This window comes from Schistocerca gregaria, chromosome 6 (assembly GCF_023897955.1).
Source record: "Schistocerca gregaria isolate iqSchGreg1 chromosome 6, iqSchGreg1.2, whole genome shotgun sequence".
NCBI lineage: Eukaryota > Metazoa > Arthropoda > Insecta > Orthoptera > Acrididae > Schistocerca > Schistocerca gregaria.
The window spans coordinates 542838887-542859636 of NC_064925.1; the positions used below are offsets into that span (position 1 = coordinate 542838887).

The following is a 20750-nucleotide window of genomic DNA, read 5'->3' on the forward strand; positions in this document are numbered from 1 at the left end:
ACAAGCTCTCCTTACTGATCAATAAGTAGCGAAACCTTACAATCTATACTCTCAGAAAGTAGTAGCTAGCAGCAATAACATTGAAAGGATACATTAAAAGTGGGTTCATTTTTTTTTTTAAACTGCTAACCAACAGTCCACAAGTAATCGAGGCACACATTAGATAAGACCTGAGACGCACATTACGTCATGAAAGACAGGTAAATTTTTAATTATTGAGGCCACAGTACAATAATGCGCAATAGTTATAGGATAAAATGAAAACTTTTATTAAGAGAGGACAATTTTACAGCTATGTAAAATGAACTGGATGGACCTAGCGGACCTCACTATAGGAAACAGGCTTATGCAGTACATTCGTTAAGCCTACTGAAGGCAAAAAAAGAAGAAGAACAAAGTAGTATACATGTATGGCGTACAGTAATCAGGGACCAGAAAGAGAAGGAAATTAGGCTGCTGCTTCAGAAAAGAAAAGTTATTCAGCAGGACTGCGTGCTTAAGTGCAGTTTGCTCTTTCAAAATGTCAGATGGATCGCGGCAAATGGTGCGGATTACTTCTATTTCTTCTAAAATGTTTAAAAGCGAGCCCTTACGTTGAATATGTAGAATCCTGCAATTTGTGTTTATATTTGAAATGGAATGGTTATGATCCTTCAGGTGGTTAGTGAGAGCGGATTTTAAATTTCTAAGATCCTGATGCTCTCTGAACCGTATGTTGAAGGAACGGCCAGTTTGGCCTATGTATGCGGAAGGACACTCATTACACTGGATGCGATAGACGCCCAATTGTGCGTAGCGATTGTCTTCTCTGGTTTCGTAGTGCTTCAGTAGGTGTCCAGCCTTACGCGGGGTGTAGAAGGCGGGTATAACCCCCTCTGTGCTAAGCCATTTGCCAGTCCTGTCAGATATATCACCTACATACGGGATCTTGCAAAAAAAGTTTTAAAGTCATCATTATTAGTAGATGATCGGGTAATCCCCTACAGATCGTTGGAAGTCCCTTTCGACTGCATTTGCTGATGAAGAACATCAACAACATTGACACAGGTTTCACATCACCTAGCCCGACCGGCGGTTTCGAAATGTTTTTTAAAAGTTTTTTAAACATTTTAGAAAAAAATTGTTTTTAGTTTTTTATGTGTGTTGCAGTGTGTGAAAGTTATTTCCCGTCTTTTGCTATTTCCAGTACCACACCTGAGGGTGGACTTATAACAGTCCGAAACCGGTCGTGTGGAAATAAAGTAATTTACAAATGAAGCGGTATTTTCAACCTCTGCTGTAATGCTCAGTTGCTGATGTTATTTCAACAGGATTGTTTGTATTTATGTTTAGTATAAAAAATTCGGGAAAAGCAATATCACGCCACAAGAACATTATTTGGGAAGAAACGGTAACAGATACAGAAAATTGGACCTTAAATTGTTATTGCCTGGAAATTTTCCATATGTTTGAATGTATCGCATGTTTTTTGTTTAGTTTTAGAATATTCGTATTTCTTTATGTCAAACCTTGTTTTGAGGTAGGCAGTCGTTTCGAGGTGCATAGGGCGGCCATCTTTGAACACAGTTGGTAATGAGTGACGCTAAGAGCAGGACATACCGTGCAGGTAGGGGGTTGGCAGCCACGTTCGAAACTGATCAAGTGGACCTCAATATAGTGGTTTTGGACAGCAGACAAGTCTGTATTTTGTGAATTGTGAACAGACTGCCGAGTGCCGTGATTGCGACATATGAATTTTATAGTGAATTGTTGTAGCATCAGTTGTTAAAGACGACTTTTACGTAAAAGCCCCTCAGACTACATTTTACATGTTTAGTGAATATATTGAAGAGAAATAAACTACTAGTTCAAATTATAAATCAACGTGAGTCACTCAATATTTTAAATTTCACCGCAATACCTGTATGCATTGTTTTTTAAACTTTACTTCAGCTTACAAAGTGAGTTTAGGACAGGGGTGAACTGGCACCCTATGACGAAAAACTTTGAGACCAGCCACATATCTGGGCCACTCAATGAAGCTGAGTGTAACAAGTTGTAATGCTATTGTAAATATAGCACTGCCATTAATCAGTGTATCTTAAAATTTTTTTCTTCTGTAATAATTTTGAAAAATTAAGCAAATACTATAACGAGAGTAAGCTTTTGTTAAGTGTAATTCATCTGTTTAAAATAACCTCTTTGACATAGGTTGAATAAATGTATTAAAAGATATTTTGTAAATAATTATTTAATATTTCAAGTACAACTGTAATTAATTACGTCAATTTTGTATGTATATGCTGTCATGCAATTGTAGATGGTTCATACTTAGGGTTTTTGTGAGCAGGAGTGTAAGTTGAAAAGGTGTAGGGATCATAGGTAGAACGGAAGTCCGTTCTGTGGTGGAATGGAAAAGGTGGTGGGGCGCGCGAGTGAGAATTGGCGCGCAAGTGGCTCAGACAGTTGGTAGCTGCCCTGCGAGTGGTGAACACACATTACGTTGGTCAAGCACTAGAGGACCCGAATTTACCTGCAAGACTGGGTTTTGGCCTCGGACGTGTTCTATATGATTGGCGCAGTACGGCGATAAATTAATGGCTCAGAAATTTGCAATTTTATCGTCGCCACCAAGAGGAAGACAGAGCTATGTACATCAAGAGCCGTACCTGCTCAGTGTTACTAGGCAGCACAGCCTCACGCCACCTTAGATATCAGAAACAGACAAAGTACTTTATTTAGAAGTGTATCACAGTATGAACCATCCATCTTGAATCAGTGGAATATAATTGTTAAATGTACCCTTGTATTTAGCAGTAATTTTCGTATTTCATTTACCTGAGTAGGGTCCTTACCTAAACGAATTTATTCCGAGTATCCTGATGTTTATTGAAGCTCGAATAATAGTAAATTACTGGCAATAGTACTGTTTTGGTAGTAAATTCTGAAAATCATTATTAAATACTGAAGTTTGCACGTATCAGTTTAACGGCCACCACTTTGCGTGACCATGAGGATAAGTTTTCAATAGCATTTCTGAAAGTAAAGTAACATAATTGTTTAACTGCAACAATCGTAACAGTAATTGTCCGTGTTGCTTCTCCAGGTCAAAGAAAGCCACACAAATATTGGTGTTAGTAAAACATTAACAAATAACAATCCTAAATAAATGAAATTTAGTCGTGTAAAATAATAGTTTTGGTCATATGAATGATAGCTATAAGTTTGATATTTTTTGTATGCTTGTTGAAACATATGTGTGTATTGTTTAAATAATTACTGAAGTATAGAGATAAATTCCATAAGTAACAGAAAGTGGAATTAATAGTACTCACTGCCAAGTGATCGTAGTAAATGGAAATAAAGCGGTTGTGTTTAAATTACGTAATAAGTGAAAGTAGTTATTTATTCAGTGTCGAAAATTGATTTCATCTTTTTGTGTAGACACTGTGCCCGATTTGGGCTGGCGGCCGTTTTATTAAGCGAAACAGTTTATTGTTATAACGGGCTTTGTCTGATAAAAGCTTTCCGAAAGTAATTATTGTCACTGCTTTTCCCACAAACTGTATGATTCGGAGAAAAATAGTTCGATACTTTACCATTAGGTTCAACACGGTTAAAATCTCTCTCCGAGAGTCGATGGTGTGGAGTGTTAGTGCTAAGTAATTTAGTGGTGGTGTTCCTGCCGCTACTTACTGCACAGTTCTGACATTCCGAATCGCGGATCTTCCGTCTTTAGAGTGGTAGATTTTAAACGTTCCGGTACCGTATTCACGAGAACGCGGAAGTACCGTTGCAAAGTATATATATTTTCGTGCCACAGCATGTGGGGGCTCGAGCCAAACTTCAATATGTAAGGCCCAATACCGTCGTAGGCGACAACCATTTTCCAAATCGCCAGTTAATTCGAACTTCCGAATCACGTTCTTCAACCCCAGTGCGGTAAGAGGACCTCTCCGTATTCCCTTAACGCGTCGATACTCGCAAAGAGCCACAGCACTACTTCTGTTGTTTTGAGTAAAGCCCTTCTCACCCACGACGACTGTCTGCAACTGTAGTGCACAGTTCTGCATGTGTTTAAACCCTGCATCGCCCTACTAGTGCCGGTGCCTAACGGTAAGCAACGACAATAACACTACCAACAACGTTAATCCTCCAGGGCGCAGCCTTAAAACAATACCTATGAAGTTGGGCACACATACAGTAACAGGTATCCGTCGACAGTGACTCAACTAGCGAAAATTTCATTACAGCCGCCCTGTACATTTGTCCTGACCAACGAAATCGAGGTATTGCCGGCAACAGCACAGATTAAATACTACCCAGAAGTTAACGCCCTTCAGTCTGTTCAGTCAACAGGCTGTGTTGGAACAAGTCTTTATTGATCGTTAATCTTTTGGCTTCGTAAACAGAAAAGTGAAGACATCTCCTAGGTGTGTTATTACTTTATTCACTAAGTGATACAAGGATGACAGATTGCTACATGCACTAAAGAGCCAAAGAGACTGGTACACCTGTCTAATATCGTGTAGGGCCTCCGCGAGCACGAAGAAGTGCCACAACACGACGTGGCATGGACTCGACTAATGTCTGAAGTAGTGCTGGAGATCTCTTGTGAACAGCACGTTGCAAGCCATCCGAGATATGCTGAATAATGTTCATGTCTGGGGAGTCTTGTGGCGAGCGGAAGTGTTTAAAATCAGAATAGTGTTCCTGGAGCCACACAAGGAGTTCTCGGCGTGTGAGGTGTCTCATTGTCCTGCAGGAATTGCCCAAGTCCGTCGGAATGCACAGTGGACCTGAATGGATGCAGGTGATCCGACAGAATGCTTACGTACGTGTCACCTGTCAGAGTCGTATCAAGACCTATCAGGGGTCCCATGCAGTTCCAACTGCACACGCCCCACACCATTACAGAGGCTCCACCAGTTTGAACCATCCCCTGCTGACATGCAGGCTCCATGGATTCGTAAGGTTGTCTCCATATCCGTACACATCCATCCGTTCGATACAATTTGAAACGAGACTCGTCTGGCCAGGCAAAATATCTCCAGACGTCAACAGTCCAATATCGGTGTTAGCTGGCCAAGGCGAGACGTAAAGCTTTGTGTCGTGCAGTCATCAAGGGTACACGAGTGGACCATCGGCTCCGAAAGCCCATATCGATGATGTTTCGTTGAATGGTTCGCACTCTGACACTTGTTGATGGCCCAATATTAAAATGTACAGCAATTTGCGGAAGGGTTGCTCTTCTATCATACTGAATGCTTCTCTTCAATCGTTGTTGGTTCCGTATTTGAAGGATCTTTCTCCGGCCGCAGCGATGTCGAAGATTTGATGTTTTACCGGATCCGCGATATTCACGGTACACTAGTAAAATGGTCGTATGGGAAAATCCCCACTTCATAGGTACCTCGGAGATGCTGTGTGCCATAGCGCCGACTATAACACTACGTTCAAACTCACTTAAACCTTGATAACCTGCCATTGTAACAGCAGTAACCGATCTAACTACTGCGTCAGACACTTGTCTTATACACTCCTGGAAATTGAAATAAGAACACCGTGAATTCATTGTCCCAGGAAGGGGAAATTTTATTGACACATTCCTGGGGTCAGATACATCACATGATCACACTGACAGAACCACAGGCACATAGACACAGGCAACAGAGCATGCACAATGTCGGCACTAGTACAGTGTATATCCACCTTTCGCAGCAATGCAGGCTGCTATTCTCCCATGGAGACGATCGTAGAGATGCTGGATGTAGTCCTGTGGAACGGCTTGCCATGCCATTTCCACCTGGCGCCTCAGTTGGACCAGCGTTCGTGCTGGACGTGCAGACGGCGTGAGACGACGCTTCATCCAGTCCCAAACATGCTCAATGGGGGACAGATCCGGAGATCTTGCTGGCCAGGGTAGTTGACTTACACCTTCTAGAGCACGTTGGGTGGCACGGGATACATGCGGACGTACATTGTCCTCTTGGAACAGCAAGTTCCCTTGCCGATCTAGGAATGGTAGAACGATGGGTTCGATGACGGTTTGGATGTACCGTGCACTATTCAGTGTCCCCTCGACGATCACCAGAGGTGTACGGCCAGTGTAGGAGATCGCTCCCCACACCATGATGCCGGGTGTTGGCCCTGTGTGCCTCGGTCATATGCAGTCCTGATAGTGGCGCTCACCTGCACGGCGCCAAACACGCATACGACCATCATTGGCACCAAGGCAGAAGCGACTCTCATCGCTGAAGACGACACGTCTCCATTCATCCCTCCATTCACGCCTGTCGCGACACCACTGGAGGCGGGCTGCACGATGTTGGGGCGTGAGCGGAAGACGGCCTAACAGTGTGCGGGACCGTAGCCCAGCTTCATGGAGACGGTGGCGAATGGTCCTCGCCGATACCCCAGGAGCAACAGTGTCCCTAATTTGCTGGGAAGTAGCGGTGCGGTCCCCTACGGCGCTGCGTAGGATCCCACGGTCTTGGCGTGCATCCGTGCGTCGCTGCGGTCCGGTCCCAGGTCGACGGGCACGTGCACCTTCCGCCGACCACTGGCGACAACATCGATGTACTGTGGAGACCTCACGCCCTACGTGTTGAGCAATTCGGCGGTACGTCCATCCGGCCTCCCGCATGCCCACTATACGCCCTCGCTCAAAGTCCGTCAACTGCACATACGGTTCACGTCCACGCTGTCGCGGCATGCTACCAGTGTTAAAGACTGCGATGGAGCTCCGTATGCCACGGCAAACTGGCTGACACTGACGGCGGCGGTGCACAAATGCTGCGCAGCTAGCGCCATTCGACGGCCAACACCGCGGTTCCTGGTGTGTCCGCTGTGCCGTGCGTGTGATCATTGCTTGTACAGCCCTCTCGCAGTGTCCGGAGCAAGTATGGTGGGTCTGAAACATCGGTGTCAATGTGTTCTTTTTTCCATTTCCAAGAGTGTAAAAGCGTTGCCGATCGCATCGCCGGATTCTGTCTGTTTTCATATTTCTGTGACTGAATACGCATGTCTACACAAGTTTCTTCAGTGTATATACATTTCAGTAATAGAATTAAAGTGTCATAATTGTTCCATTCAACATTATGAAATGAGATACTCATGATGTAATAAAAAAATCTTGGAACGAGTGGTCTGACAGACCCTGTCGTTGTATTGGAAATTCGCTTGTTAATGGCCACGGCACGTAGTCCGGTTCGTTATACAGACAGTTCCATTCTATCAGTCAATAAACACAGGAGTGCCAAGGCTGACGACTTCAGTACTGCGATGAAGGTAATGAGAATACTCTTGGTGGGTTAAATATGTCCACGTTACAACGGAAACGTGTCAAATATGTTGAAACGAGTGACGTTCCGCACCCAGTTACGGGTCTAAAGAAACCGACTGGAGCAACTTCATATGCCTGAATTGGCAACACCTCGATTGTTTCTGAAGCCCATAATAAGACCAAGATTGTTAAACAAACTTTTTGGAAAATATATTTGCAGTTCGATTATACTGTGTGTTCGACCTTGTTGCATTCTCCACCTATACTGAAGTGTCTCGTTTATACAGATTAATTAAGTAATCATTATTGCATCAATTTCTAGATGTTAAATGTGACAGTTTTCATTACTTACCACCAACGACCTTACACAGGAAGTGCTTTCTTAAACACTATTTCACGCTGCACTGCATTTACTTTCATACAGTAATCAATTAATGTAAAAGTATTCGTGGTCATTTGCGTGTGAAACTATTGATGGCCATTTGCACAGTCGTGTTTGCGAAGATTACTATGCGTACTGACTTGATTTATGTTTTATCTCTGAATGTAGTATGGGCGTGTCCCTGCGATTCACCTTTATTCTCTATCCACTCAGTGTTACCGACAAGTTGCGGTCGTATTAAAATATATGTGTAATGTGTTTCATTCTGTACCAAAGTCTTATTTGTGTTTTTGTAAATAAATTGATGTCTATTTTACGCAACTACTTAATGATTCATTGTATTCAGTTATGCAAATACCTATCTAGTACGAGTAATGAGTAGTAGACTGTAATGAGTCCGAGTTGCGTTAAAAACGAGTCATAGACATACGTAACCGTGAGATTAGTTTCAAAGCCTGTTTTTGAGCAGCGAAATGTATTTCATACACACGCAAGCGGCGTCGCTACATCGTTGTGCGCCGAAGTCGGTGTGCTGTGTGTGGCACGTAAAGACTGGGCATTACGATCTGAAATCATCTTTAGCAGATGCATTTCTCACTTTATACACTAAATGCACGTAAACACGCAGAGGTCTTCCACTATAGTGCTGGAATTTGTGTGGATCCAGAGATTTATGTGTTCGAATATCAAAAATACACGATTAATAAGTGACAAATTATTTCGGATTAAATTTTTCTAACGTAAATTTACTCATAATAAAAGCTGACTACGCACAACGTGCTTTTCACTACAACGTGTCATTGTAATTTCTTGTTAATTTTACTCAAACAAACCACAGGAAATGAATATATTTTTTTAATATTGGCTTCCTTTATATATATTTATTTGTTGAAGTATAGCAGTTACTCAGACTGTTCAGGAAGAGCTGATAATCTCAAGTATTTTACAGAGGAACGCTCCATATCTTAGCCTCACTGCATATGGTACCTGAAATATGCATGAAAGACATTTAACATTTTATCTTCTAAACACTAGGAAATACAAGAGCGAGTTCAGAATGACTTCCTACAAATACTTTTGAAACTTCGATCGTCTTGTATTATGAGTCTCCTAGGCGAAAGAAACGGTGAGTGGTAAAGGAGACAGCACTCCATTCATCTGAATGTTTTTCTGTTTAGATGTTTGATTTAGATATAACTCCTTGTTCTCACGTACGAGGGAATTACTTTTGTTGCCTTTGTGGAACTGAGAACGTACGATAGATGTCAGTGTCTCCCTCACATTTTTGCTCTCCGAATACCTTCTCCGTGGAAATCCGCGAAAACATTCTGGAACTGCAGGGCTGCAGTGAGCCATTCATGTGGGAGAGATTCGCGGCCGTCGCCTTGCCGTGTCTGAGTGTTCCCCCCAGCAGAGGGGGGAGCTCCTGGAAGCGCCGCCCTTACGCCCGCTGTCAGATTTACGCTCAGCCCGACCCACGCTCTCTGCCTCTCGGCACGCTAAATCCCAGTAAAAGCTCCCGGATATTCCTTTCTTCACAACAGCTTAGCAAAACTTGGCGTTATTGTTTTCGGGGACCTAGTTTCTCGTTGCGTATTTTCTTAAGAGAGAAACAGCGTCACAAAACAAATATAAATGTGAGATACGCTACAAAGTCCGTCTCTGACCTTACAATCAAGCAAGAGTGTGTAGTATTTCATGTGTCAAACAATATACAAGTGGAAAATACGCTATAGTCTTGTTGAAAGAAAATGTGAATGAGACCTGTAAGATCAGAGTCGCTGGCCTCAATACGTCAAGAATATGAGAGCTGCTGTCCTAATTGTCGGTCATGTGGAGCAGCGTTGATCGTGTCGTGTACCCAGTGTCACCTACACATGGCAACATTCGTCCTTCATACGAGGTATAGCGCGATCGTTTCACAAACCACCAATATTCAGGTGTGACTTTTGAGTCAGAAATCCGCTGATTCAGCTTTCTTTACACACAGAATATACATGACGTTGCTCCTACTTGCGATGTGTGGTTGCACTCAAATGTGAAACACTCGCATTTCCACCAGTGTCGCACACTTCTTGTCAGTTTGATGTTTGTTGAATACCGCCTTCATGGTCGTGCAATTTTAATGGGCCGCAACTTTAAGGAAAGCGATGGTATGGTTGTCTTGTTTAACAACGTGAGAAGTCGTGAGTTTTGATTATCTCTGCAAATCAATTCTCACGCTTTGTTATCGTTTCCTTAGATGTTTCGGCCAGCCTCAATCGCTAACAGCAAGAAATGAGTAGTGTGATTCCAGAGGTTCTGCCGAGTTGTTGCTTCCATTTTCTGCACAATATTTCGACGAGCGACCAAGGCGTCTACTTCAGATGCTGCTAGTTTTACTGTTACGTGTTCTCTCGCTGTCTGGACTCCAGCCATACTGTTAACTATAGCATTGCTGATATCGGACCGCTACTTATCGCCGTGTTCGATTTCCTACGCCCACTACGAACTTTGATGCTTTTTTGTCTCTCAGAGCTCAGATTGTATTCCGTGAAACACTAATTCTGTCAGCGTTTTCCATCTCTGGCGAATACCATCGCCGGCGAGATTTTAATAAAATGAGCTCCCGGACCCCAAGCAATACTTACTGGACACTCCGTTCCTGTTTATTAGATTTTCTGACTTCTTTGTTTCGGCAAAGCGTACGTGGACAACACTTTTGTATTGCGGAAAGCATGAAGTATTGCTGGAGCATTTAAACTCTATCCACCATAATATAAAATTCACAACGGAAGTTAACAAAGAAGGAAAGCTACCTTTCCACAACGTGTTAGTTAAGAGAAGAAAGGATAGATCCCCAGAGTTTCAGTCTGCATAGAAAACCTATGCACCATAATCTCTGTCTCCACAGCTCCAGCCTTTACAGAGAAATTCGGTGCTAAAGACTCTGTCCACAGAGCTCGAACACTTGCAGACAAGGAGAACCTGGCCGTACAATTACAAGTACTAATAGTGTTCCAAACGAATGGGTACTGCCGGTCGGAGTGGCCGAACGGTTCTAGGCGCTTCAAAAAAATGGTTCAAATGGCTCTGAGCACTATGCGACTTAACATCTGTGGTCATCAGTCGCCTAGAACTCAGAACTAATTAAACCTAACTAACCTAAGGACATCACACACATCCATGTCCGAGGCAGGATTCGAACCTGCGATCGTAGCGGTGGTCTCGCGGTTCTAGGCGCGCAGTCCGGAACCGATCGACTGCTACGGCCGCAGTTTCGAATCCTGCCTCGGGCATGGATCTGTGTGATGTCCTTAGGTTAGTTACGTTGAAGTAGTTCTAAGTTCTAGGGTACTAATGACCTCAGAAGTTGAGTCCCATAGTGCTCAGAGCCATTTGAACCATTTGAATGGGTACTCAGATCATCAAACCGAAAGGGCGTTGCAGCCAAAAACAAGAACCCCCGTGCAAGACAATGAGACTAAGACCGAGGAAGAGAAGCCAGAAATCGCTTACTTGCCTTTTGCTGGCCAAACACCCAAAAAGATCGGTAGACTCCGACGGAAACATGGCACCTACCGTAATTCGCCCTGTTTAACTAACACAAAAGGGAGTATGCAGCACGATCGTCTCTGGGTCACATAACCGTCAATTTCGACAGCAGACGCTATATTTCAGATGTTTAAGCTGGTGGATGTTCCCTAGCTTTGGTTACGTGAGGGTATGTTCAAGCAGGTTAGCGCAAGATCGAATTTTGCGTTTTCTAAATGGTTCAAATGGCTCGGGGCACTATGAGACTTAACATTTGAGGTCATCAGTCTCCTGGAAGTTGGAACTACTTAAACCTAACTAACCTAAGAACATCACACATATCCATGCCCGAGGCAGGATTCGAACCTGCGACCGCAGCATTCGCACGGTTCCGGACTGAAGTGCCTAGAACCACTCGGCCACAACGGCTTGCGTTTTCTGTCCAGATCTACCTCTATACACATGTCATTCGATGTGTTCTCCAGTTCTCTCAGTCACTAAAAACATCTGTTCCTGGGTACCCGAGAGATTGAGACGCGACCACTCGCCAGCCACTACAATTTATGAACTCTGGAGCAGAGTTGAAATAGCACGGAGTGACAATGCAACATCTGTCATCAAAGCTCAGAGCCGTTGTTGCTGCTAGTGTTGGCAAGCATGTATACAAATTATCACCCCTTGCATAGCCTCCAGATTACCTACCAGTTCAATTTAGTCGTCTTACTATACTTTTCACACACAATAAAAAAATATTCCATTATTTGCTGTAACTCTTAGCCTGAAAATTTTAATGGCCAGTTGTGTATCAAATCTTATCGACTTAAATACAAACAATGAGTGTGTACAAGGTATGACATGTGACAGGTGATTTTATACAGACGACGGTGAATGTCGTTTATTTTTCTGCATATATAGTCAAACATGTAAGTAAGGATGTAGGCGAGACAGATGTCCACTTGACAGCAAAATCGACACATTTCACAGTGAATTATCACTTGAGAATGCCAGACATACCGAAATCGCGATTGTAAAATACAATTCAAAAGCAAGAAACAAAAAAAAACCACTTTGGAATTATGCGAATGGGTCAGAAATCATTAGGTATGATGTATATATGCACACAAACAAATAATTACAATTTCAGAAAAATTGGATGATTTATTCAAGAGAAAGAGCTTCGCAAACTGAGCAAGTCAGCAACGCGTTGGTCCACCTCTGTCCCTTATGCAAGCACTTATTCGGCTTGGCATTGATTGATAGATTCGTTGGTTGTCCTCCTGAGGGATATCGTGCCAATAATGCTCCAAACAATCTTAATTAAGGAGAAATGCGGCGTCCCTGCGCACGAAGGTAGGGTTTGGCAAGTAGTAGAAAATCTCGTCGTTTGTGTACGGCCATTATCTTGCTGAAAAGACTCCCGAGGATGGCCTGTCAGGAAGGGTAACAACATGGAGCATAAAACATCGTCTACAGCTGTGTTGTATGTGTTGTTAGGGTGCCGCGGGAGACAACCAAAGTGTCCTACCATGAAATAGAATGGATGCCCAGATCGTCCCTCATGGCCTTCGGGTCGCACGGTGAGCGGCAGTCTGGCTGGTGTACCACCGCTGCCCGGGGCTCAGTTCGAAGCGGGGCTCATCGCTGAAGACAATTCTACTCCAGACAACGAGATTCCAGGCCGAATACGCAACGGGTTTGTTGCTGTACCGAGGTCAACAGTAGTCAGCGCAAGGGGCCCTTTCTTGTATGAACGCTCCTTGTGGTCTCTGAAGCAGCAGTTCCACGTCAGATCGATGATAAGGCGTATCCGGGGTTCTGCGTGTCTCTCTGATAATTTCTCGATCCGTTCTGTCGTCTCTCTAGGTAGACCGCTTCCTTCTTGGCGCTGTGTTCGTCGATGGTTTACCTATTCATGTCAATTTCGTCAAATAGTGTCATTGCTCCTGTTCAAATTTTGAGCGACTCTCCGATTACTCCAACCGACTTCTATTAGTCCAACTACACGTCCTCTCACAAATGCTGACGTCTGTGTATATCGTTCACATGGCTTTCTGTGAGAAATAGTTACCATCCATCAGAATACACGGAATGAAATTTGCGTAGCCCTTATGCCCTGGTATCAACGTGTCCCCAGTTTACCATCCTTGCCAGCTGTGCGGTGAAACGCGTTGCAGCATCACACATTCAGCCGCAAAAGTTTACAATTTTGTATTTTCCACCGATATCAGTATGAATGTCAGTTTGTGACCAATTTGCACAACTCCATCGTGGTGCATCTTCTTTTTTGTCGTAGAGTGTATATAGTCGCAAAACCAATTACAGTCCTGGTAGAACATCTGTGAAATATTGTAAAACTGTAAAGAGGAAATGTACTTTTTGTCATCGATGTTGCTAAGAAGAATTTTTTAATGTAGCGTCTTCCTGGCAACCTACCGTCTCTCCGGAGAGATTGCCTGTACAAAGTGTAATAAAAAGGTAAGACCAAACTGTCAGGAAACATTCCTCCCACAAAGAGGGTGAAAATGTGTTACATGATCACTGATCCGGAAACGCGTTATTTCCATGTTAGAGCTCGCCTTCTGCTTCCCTTCATAATCAAATTAATTTGGGAAACACAGAAAAACAGAAAACACCAGCATTACATGGAACGTATTCTTACATGAAATGTTCAAAGTACCCTCTAGATTGCTTTAGGTTAGTGTGTCCAGTAAGTTGTACTTCTTAGGCTCACTGCAAGTGTTTGTTTTTCCACTGGAACGAAGATAATGTTGATACGTGACTCAGTTCACTGCTTGTATTGAGATGAGAGCAACATCATTGGTCAGCTAGCATCAAGAGCGTAGCGTCAACTGTTTGATGTTCATAACAGCCTTGGGTTCTAGTACAGCGCAATCGAAGTACACTCAACTGTGAATGTGGCGGTTGACCATTTGCGGTACAGATTGGCAGATGGTAACGGGCATGGCGATCAACTATATCGGGAGAGATTTCCAGAACGACGGCGCCCCAACAGGAGGATATTTGAAGCAACTGATCGTCGTCTTATGGAGCATGGTATGTTTAAGCCTAGGGGAGATCTAGACACACGAGGACAGTGCAAATGCAGAAGGCACTTTTCCTTGCAGTTGACGACAGCGCCAGTGTCAGCGCAAGACAATTATATCCGACAAGTAATGTTGACCATATGGCCGTCTGGAGAGTGCTACAAGAGAAGAAAAAACTAACATAGAAATAAAGCATTTGCAGACCCATGTCCATGACGAATACTTCCTGAAATTTTGACCTTACCTTGCTGTAAGAACCTGTTCATTTCTCAGAGTAGCAATTGAGACGTACGTCCTCAATTCTTTGCTGGATGTATTCCAATAACTGTCTTCCTCTTCAGTTTTTACCTCTGCAGCTCTCTCTAGTATCATGGAACTTACTCCCTGATGTCTTAACAGATGTCCTGTCATCCTGTTCCTTCTTTTTTCAATGTTTTCCATATTTTCCTTTCTTTGACGATTCTAGGGAAGGTCTCCTTACCTCATCAATCCACGTAATTTTCAAAATTATTCAGTAGCACCACATCTCAAATGATTAATTACTCTTCTTTTCCGATTATCCCACACTCCATTTTTTACTACCTTACAGTGCTGTGCTGCAAACGTACATTCTCAGAAATTTCTTTCGCACATTAACGCCTATACTTGATACTAGCAGATTTCTCTTGGGCAGAAATGCCCTTCTTGCCTGCTCTTCTTATATCCTCGTTCCTCCGTCGATCATGAGTTATTCTGTTGTCTTGATATGATAATTCCTTAACTTTATCTACTCCATGGTCATCAATTTTGATTTTAAAGCTTCTGGCCATTCTCATTTCTGCTACTTCTCATTACTCTCGTGTTTTTTCGATTTGCTCTCAATCCGTATTCTGTACTCACTAGACTGTTGATTCCATTCAACAGGTCATGTAATTATTCTTCACTTGCATCGAGCATAGCAATGTCATCAGCGAATCTTATCAGTGGTATCGTTTCACCTTGAATTTTAATTTCCGTTACTGCTTCTTCGATGTATAGATTGAACTGTCGGGGCGAAAGACTACATCGCTGTCTTACATACTTTTTAATCGGAACATTTCGATCTTGGTTTTCCACGCCCTGTATGTAGCAGGAAAGTGGGTGTTTTGCCCCTACTTCTCCGTCGTCGTTGGATACGTATTTCACATTATTGATAGAATTTATACTCTGGACGTCACCCACCTGTCATGGTGGGACACTTCTTTCAAATGCAGAGTTAAGCTCCGTGGCTATCTCTGAGAGGTGATACGCGTTATAAGGCAGGGATAGTTTCCGAACAGTGTCAGTCGGCTGAAAACACGAAAGCTCCCCACCACCAATATTCGCAGATAAATACTACATTCACACATAAAAGTAAAGTTTCACCTTGTGGCCCTTAGACGGTGCAACAGAGCACGACCGACCGCCGTGTCTTCCTCTGTCAACGCTGCCGTTGGGTGCTGTGTTAGGACGGGGGGGGGGGGGGATGCGGGCAGTGACCCGTCTCACGGTCGTTGCTGGGTTTCTCGACTTCGGAACCGCCACTAATCCGTCAAGTAGCTCCTCAGTTGGCTTCACGAGGCTGAATACACCCCATACCATTCCTCTCGCTAAGGAAAAATCCCTGGCAGTACCGGGAATCGAAACGGGGCCTCCGCATCGCAATCAGCCCGTGAGATGGAGGCGGACTCATTCACACAAATGCCAACATTATTATTGTTGAACTCACAGTCATTGATTTGTTTTAAAAATCGAAATTTTGAGATAACAGGAGAAAGATTCATGGAAAATTATGCTAAAAACTGAACAAATTGCTTTTCTGAACGTGGGTAAATTATGATTCTGATCTATATAGGGTGGCACAGTTAAAAGTAGCCCGCCTCCCCTTTGAATGCGAATGCAATATCTCAACTTCTGAAATAAAGTGCTACAACAATGGACAGTTTTTATGTAATAATTGATTGTTAGCATTCTTCTGTCAGAATTTCAGTTTATTTCACCAGAGGAGTTCGACATTTCTCTTTGCGTTCTGCAAAATAACTTTCTCGATACAAGAAAGAATTGAAATTGTGGAAACACACGCGAAAACAGGTTCGATTAAGGAAACTCGCGATATTTTCGGTGACAAGTATCCGGATAGCGGAGTACCAGCAAAGAGAGCGATACAGAGTTTGCAGAGCTACGGGTTTGTGCCAAATGTAAAATGACCAAGGAGTCCTTTAGTCCGCACACCAGGAGTTGTTGCAGACTTTCGCCGGATAATTATTCAGAGGCCAAAGAAGTCTACACGTTAAATGGCCCAACGGGAGAATGTAAGTAGGAGGAGTTGCCAGCGGATTCTGGAAAGTCTTAATTTGAAACCATATCGTGAGCCGGCTGTGCAGCAATTGTGAGAGAGTGATAAACGTGTAGATTACTGCACGTGGCTTTTGAATGACATCATCGCCGGTCTGTCAGAACCTTTCCATTTCATCATGAGTGATGAAGGATGGCTTCATCATTCCGGGCATGTGAATTTATAGAACACGAGATATTGGGCAAGGGTGAATACTAACATTGTACGTCAGCAACCAATCCATGCAGAAAAAATCAGCGTTTGGTGCATCATTGGGCTGATACTTTTTGATACTATTCTCAGCAAAGTTCATATATGGACATTTTTGTTATGTTTTATGCTCAACTCACTGAATATGAAATACCTTCCAGCAAGACGGGGCAACTTTTTTTTTTTTTTTTTTTTTTTTTGCCCTCAGTCTGGTTGATGCGGCCCGCCACGAATTCCCTTCCTGTGCTAACCTCTTCATCTCAGAGTAGCACTTGCAACCTACGTCCTCAATTATTTGCTTGACGTATTCCAATCTCTGTCTCCTCTACAGTTTTTGCCCTCTACAGCTCCCTCTAGTACCATGGAAGTCATTCCCTCATGTCTTAGCAGATGTCCTATCATCCTGTCCCTTCTCCTTATCAGGGTTATCCACATATTCCTTTCGTCTCCGATCCTGCGTAGAACCTCCTCATTCCTTACCTTATCAGTCCACCTAATTTTCAACATTCGTCTATAGCACCACATCTCAAATGCTTCGATTCTCTTCTGTTCCGGTTTTCCCACAGTCCATGTTTCACTACCATACTATGCTGTACTCCAGACGTACATCCTCAGAAATTTCTTCCTCAAACTCAGGCTGGTATTTGATATTAGTAGACTTCTCTTGGCCAGAAATGCCTTTCTTGCCATACCGAGTCTGCTTTTGTTGTCCTCCTTGCTCCGTCCGTCATTGGTTATTTTACTGCCTAGGTAGCAGAATTCCTTAACTTCACTGACTTCGTGACCATCAATCCTGATGTTAAGTTTCTCGCTGTTCTCATTTCTACTACTTATTACCTTCGTCTTTCTCCGATTTACTCTCAAACCATACTGTGTACTCATTAGCCTGTTCATTCCGTTCAGCACATCATTTAATTCTTCTTTACTTTCACTCAGGATAGCAATGTCATCAGCGAATCGTATCATTGATATCACCTTGTATTTTAATTCCACTCCTGAACCTTTCTTTTATTTCCATCATTGCTTCCTCGATGTACAGACTGAAGAGTAGCGGCGAAAGGCTATAGCCTTGTCTTACACCCTTCTGAATACGAGTACTTCGTTCTTGATCGTCCACTCTTATTATTCCCTCTTGGTTGTTGTACATATTGTATATGACCCGTCTCTCCCTGTAGCTTACCCCTACTTTTTTCAGAATCTTGAACAGCTTGCACCGTTTTATATTGTCGAACGCTTTTTCCAGGTCGACAAATCCGATGAACGAGTCTTGATTTTTCTTTAGCCTTGCTTCCATTATTAGCCGTAACATCAGAATTGCCTCTCTTGTGCCTTTACTTTTCCTAAAGCCAAACTGATCGTCACCTAGCGCATTCTCAATTCTCTTTTCCATTCTTCTGTATATTATTCTTGTAAGCAACTTCGGTGCATGAGCTGTTAAGCTGATTGTGCGATAATTCTCGCACTTGTCAGCTCTTGCCGCCTTCGGAATTGTGTGGATGATGCTTTTCAGAAAGTCAGATGGTATGTCGCCAGACTCATATATTCTACACACCAACGTGAATAGTCGTTTTGTTGCCACTTCCTCTAATGATTTTAGAAATTCTTATGGAATGTTATCTATCCCTTCTGCCTTATTTGACCGTAAGTCCTCCAAAGCTCTTTTAAATTCCGATTCTAATACTGGATCCCCTATCTCTTCTAAATCGACTCCTGTTTCTTCTTCTATCACATCAGACAAATCTTCACCCTCATAGAGGCTTTCAATGTTTTCTTTCCACATATCAGCTCTCTCCTTTGCATTTAACAGTGGAATTCCCGTTGCACTCTTAATGTTACCACCGTTGCTTTTAATGTCACCAAAGGCTGTTTTGACTTTCCTGTATGCTGAGTCTGTCCTTCCGACAATCATATCTTTTTCGATGTCTTCACATTTTTCCTGGAGCCATTTCGTCTTAGCTTCCCTGCACTTCCTATTTATTTCATTCCTCAGCGACTTGTTTTTCTGTATTCCTGCTTTTCCCGGAACATGTTTGTACTTCCTCCTTTCATCAATCAACTGAAGTATTTCTTCTGTTACCCATGGTTTCTTCGCAGCTACCTTCTTTGTACCTATGTTTTCCTTCCCAAATTCTGTGATGGCCCTTTTTAGAGACGTCCATTCCTCTTCAACTGTGTTGCCTACTGCGCTATTCCTTATTGCTGTATCTATAGCGTTAGAGAACTTCAAACGTATCTCGTCATTCCTTAGAACTTCCGTATCACACTTCTTAGCGTATTGATTCTCCCTGACTAATGTCTTGAACTTCAGCCTACTCTTCATCACTACTATATTGTTATCTGAGTCTATATCTGCTCCTGGGTACGCCTTACAATCCAGTATCTGATTTCGGAGTCTCTGTCTGACCATGCTGTAATCTAATTGAAATCTTCCCGTATCTCCAGCCTTTTCCAAGTATACCTCCTCCTCTTGTGATTCTTGAACAGGGTATTCACTATTACTAGCTGAAACTTGTTACAGAACTCAATTAGTCTTTCTCCTCTTTCATTCCTTGTCCCAAGCCCATATTCTCCTGTAACCTTTTCTTCTACTCCTTCCCCTACAACTGCATTCCAGTCGCCCATGACTATGAGATTTTCGTCCCCCTTTGCATACTGCATTACCCTTTCAATATCCTCATACACTTTCTCTATCTGTTCATCTTCAGCTTGCGACGTCGGCATGTATACCTGAACTATCGTCGTAGGTGTTGGTCTGCTGTGGATTCTGATTAGAACAACCCGGTCACTGAACTGTTCACAATGACAGGCCCTCTGCCCTACCTTCCTATTCATAACGAATCCTACACCTGTTATACCATTTTCTGCTGCTGTTGATATTACCCGATACTCATCTGACCAGAAACCCTTGTCTTCCTTCCACTTCACTTCACTGACCCCTACTATATCTAGATTAAGCCTTTTCATTTCCCTTTTCAGATTTTCTAGTGCCTTACCACGTTCAAGCTTCTGACATTCCACGCCCCGACTCGTAGAACATTATTCTTTCGTTGATTATTCAATCTTTTTCTCATGGTAACCTCCCCCTTGGCAGTCCCCTCCCGGAGATCCGAATGGGGGACTATTCCGGAATCTTTTGCCAATGGAGAGATCATCATGACACTTCTTCAACTACAGGCTACATGTCCTGTGGATACACGTTACGTGTCTTTAATGCAGTGGTTTCCATTGCCTTCTGCATCCTCATGTCGTTGATCATTGCTGTTTCTTCCGTCTGTAGGGGCAATTTCCCACCCCCAGGACAAGAGAGTGCCCTGAACCTCTATCCGCTCCTCCGCCCTCTTTGAAAAGGCCGTTGGCAGAATAAGGCTGACTTCTTATGCCAGAAGTCTTCGGCCGCCAATGCTGATTATTTATCAAAATTTAGGCAGTGGCGGGGATCGAACCCGGGGCCGAAGACGTTTTGATTATGAATCAAAGACGCTAACCCCTTTTTCTTTTTTTAAAAATAAAAAATCTGATTTTGGTCGCTTTTGTTCGTTGTATCTGCTCGGGGCGGACGTCGTAAGACATCCATTTATGTTCGTTGTTGATCGATTTTTTATTACAGAGGGCACGTGACCCTCTGACCGAACACGCTGAGCTACCGTGCCGGCAAAAATGTGGAACGCTTCACGATTTTGCTTGTCATCCTTGCGCAGGGGCCATGCTAATCTTCTCTGTATCGTTCCAATTTTAGTATATGTACTGCCGAAGCAAGTACGCCCCTAGACCACGGGGCAACATACCTCACGTCTAAGGTATCCCAGGAATGAGGCCATGGTGTCTTCACTGTGGAACAAACTGACAGCAAAGATTTACGGCCACCACATTCGCCGCATCTAACAACATGTGATTTTATCCTGTGGGGGTAGCTGAAGAGCAATAAGTACGAAAAGAATCCACACACAATACAGTAACTGAAAGACGACATCAGCTGTGAAGTTGCCGCCATCGATGTCCGAACTT

At 43.3% G+C, this 20750-nt stretch overlaps 1 non-coding gene across 1 annotated transcript; it reads right to left on the bottom strand.

Moving 5' to 3' along the window:
* Positions 1–20398: 20398 nt before the first annotated feature.
* On the bottom strand, positions 20399–20505 carry LOC126279636 (U6 spliceosomal RNA). The gene has a single exon (XR_007551104.1). It is a non-coding gene; the product is annotated as a U6 spliceosomal RNA (small nuclear RNA).
* Between the last annotated feature and the right edge of the window lie 245 nt (positions 20506–20750).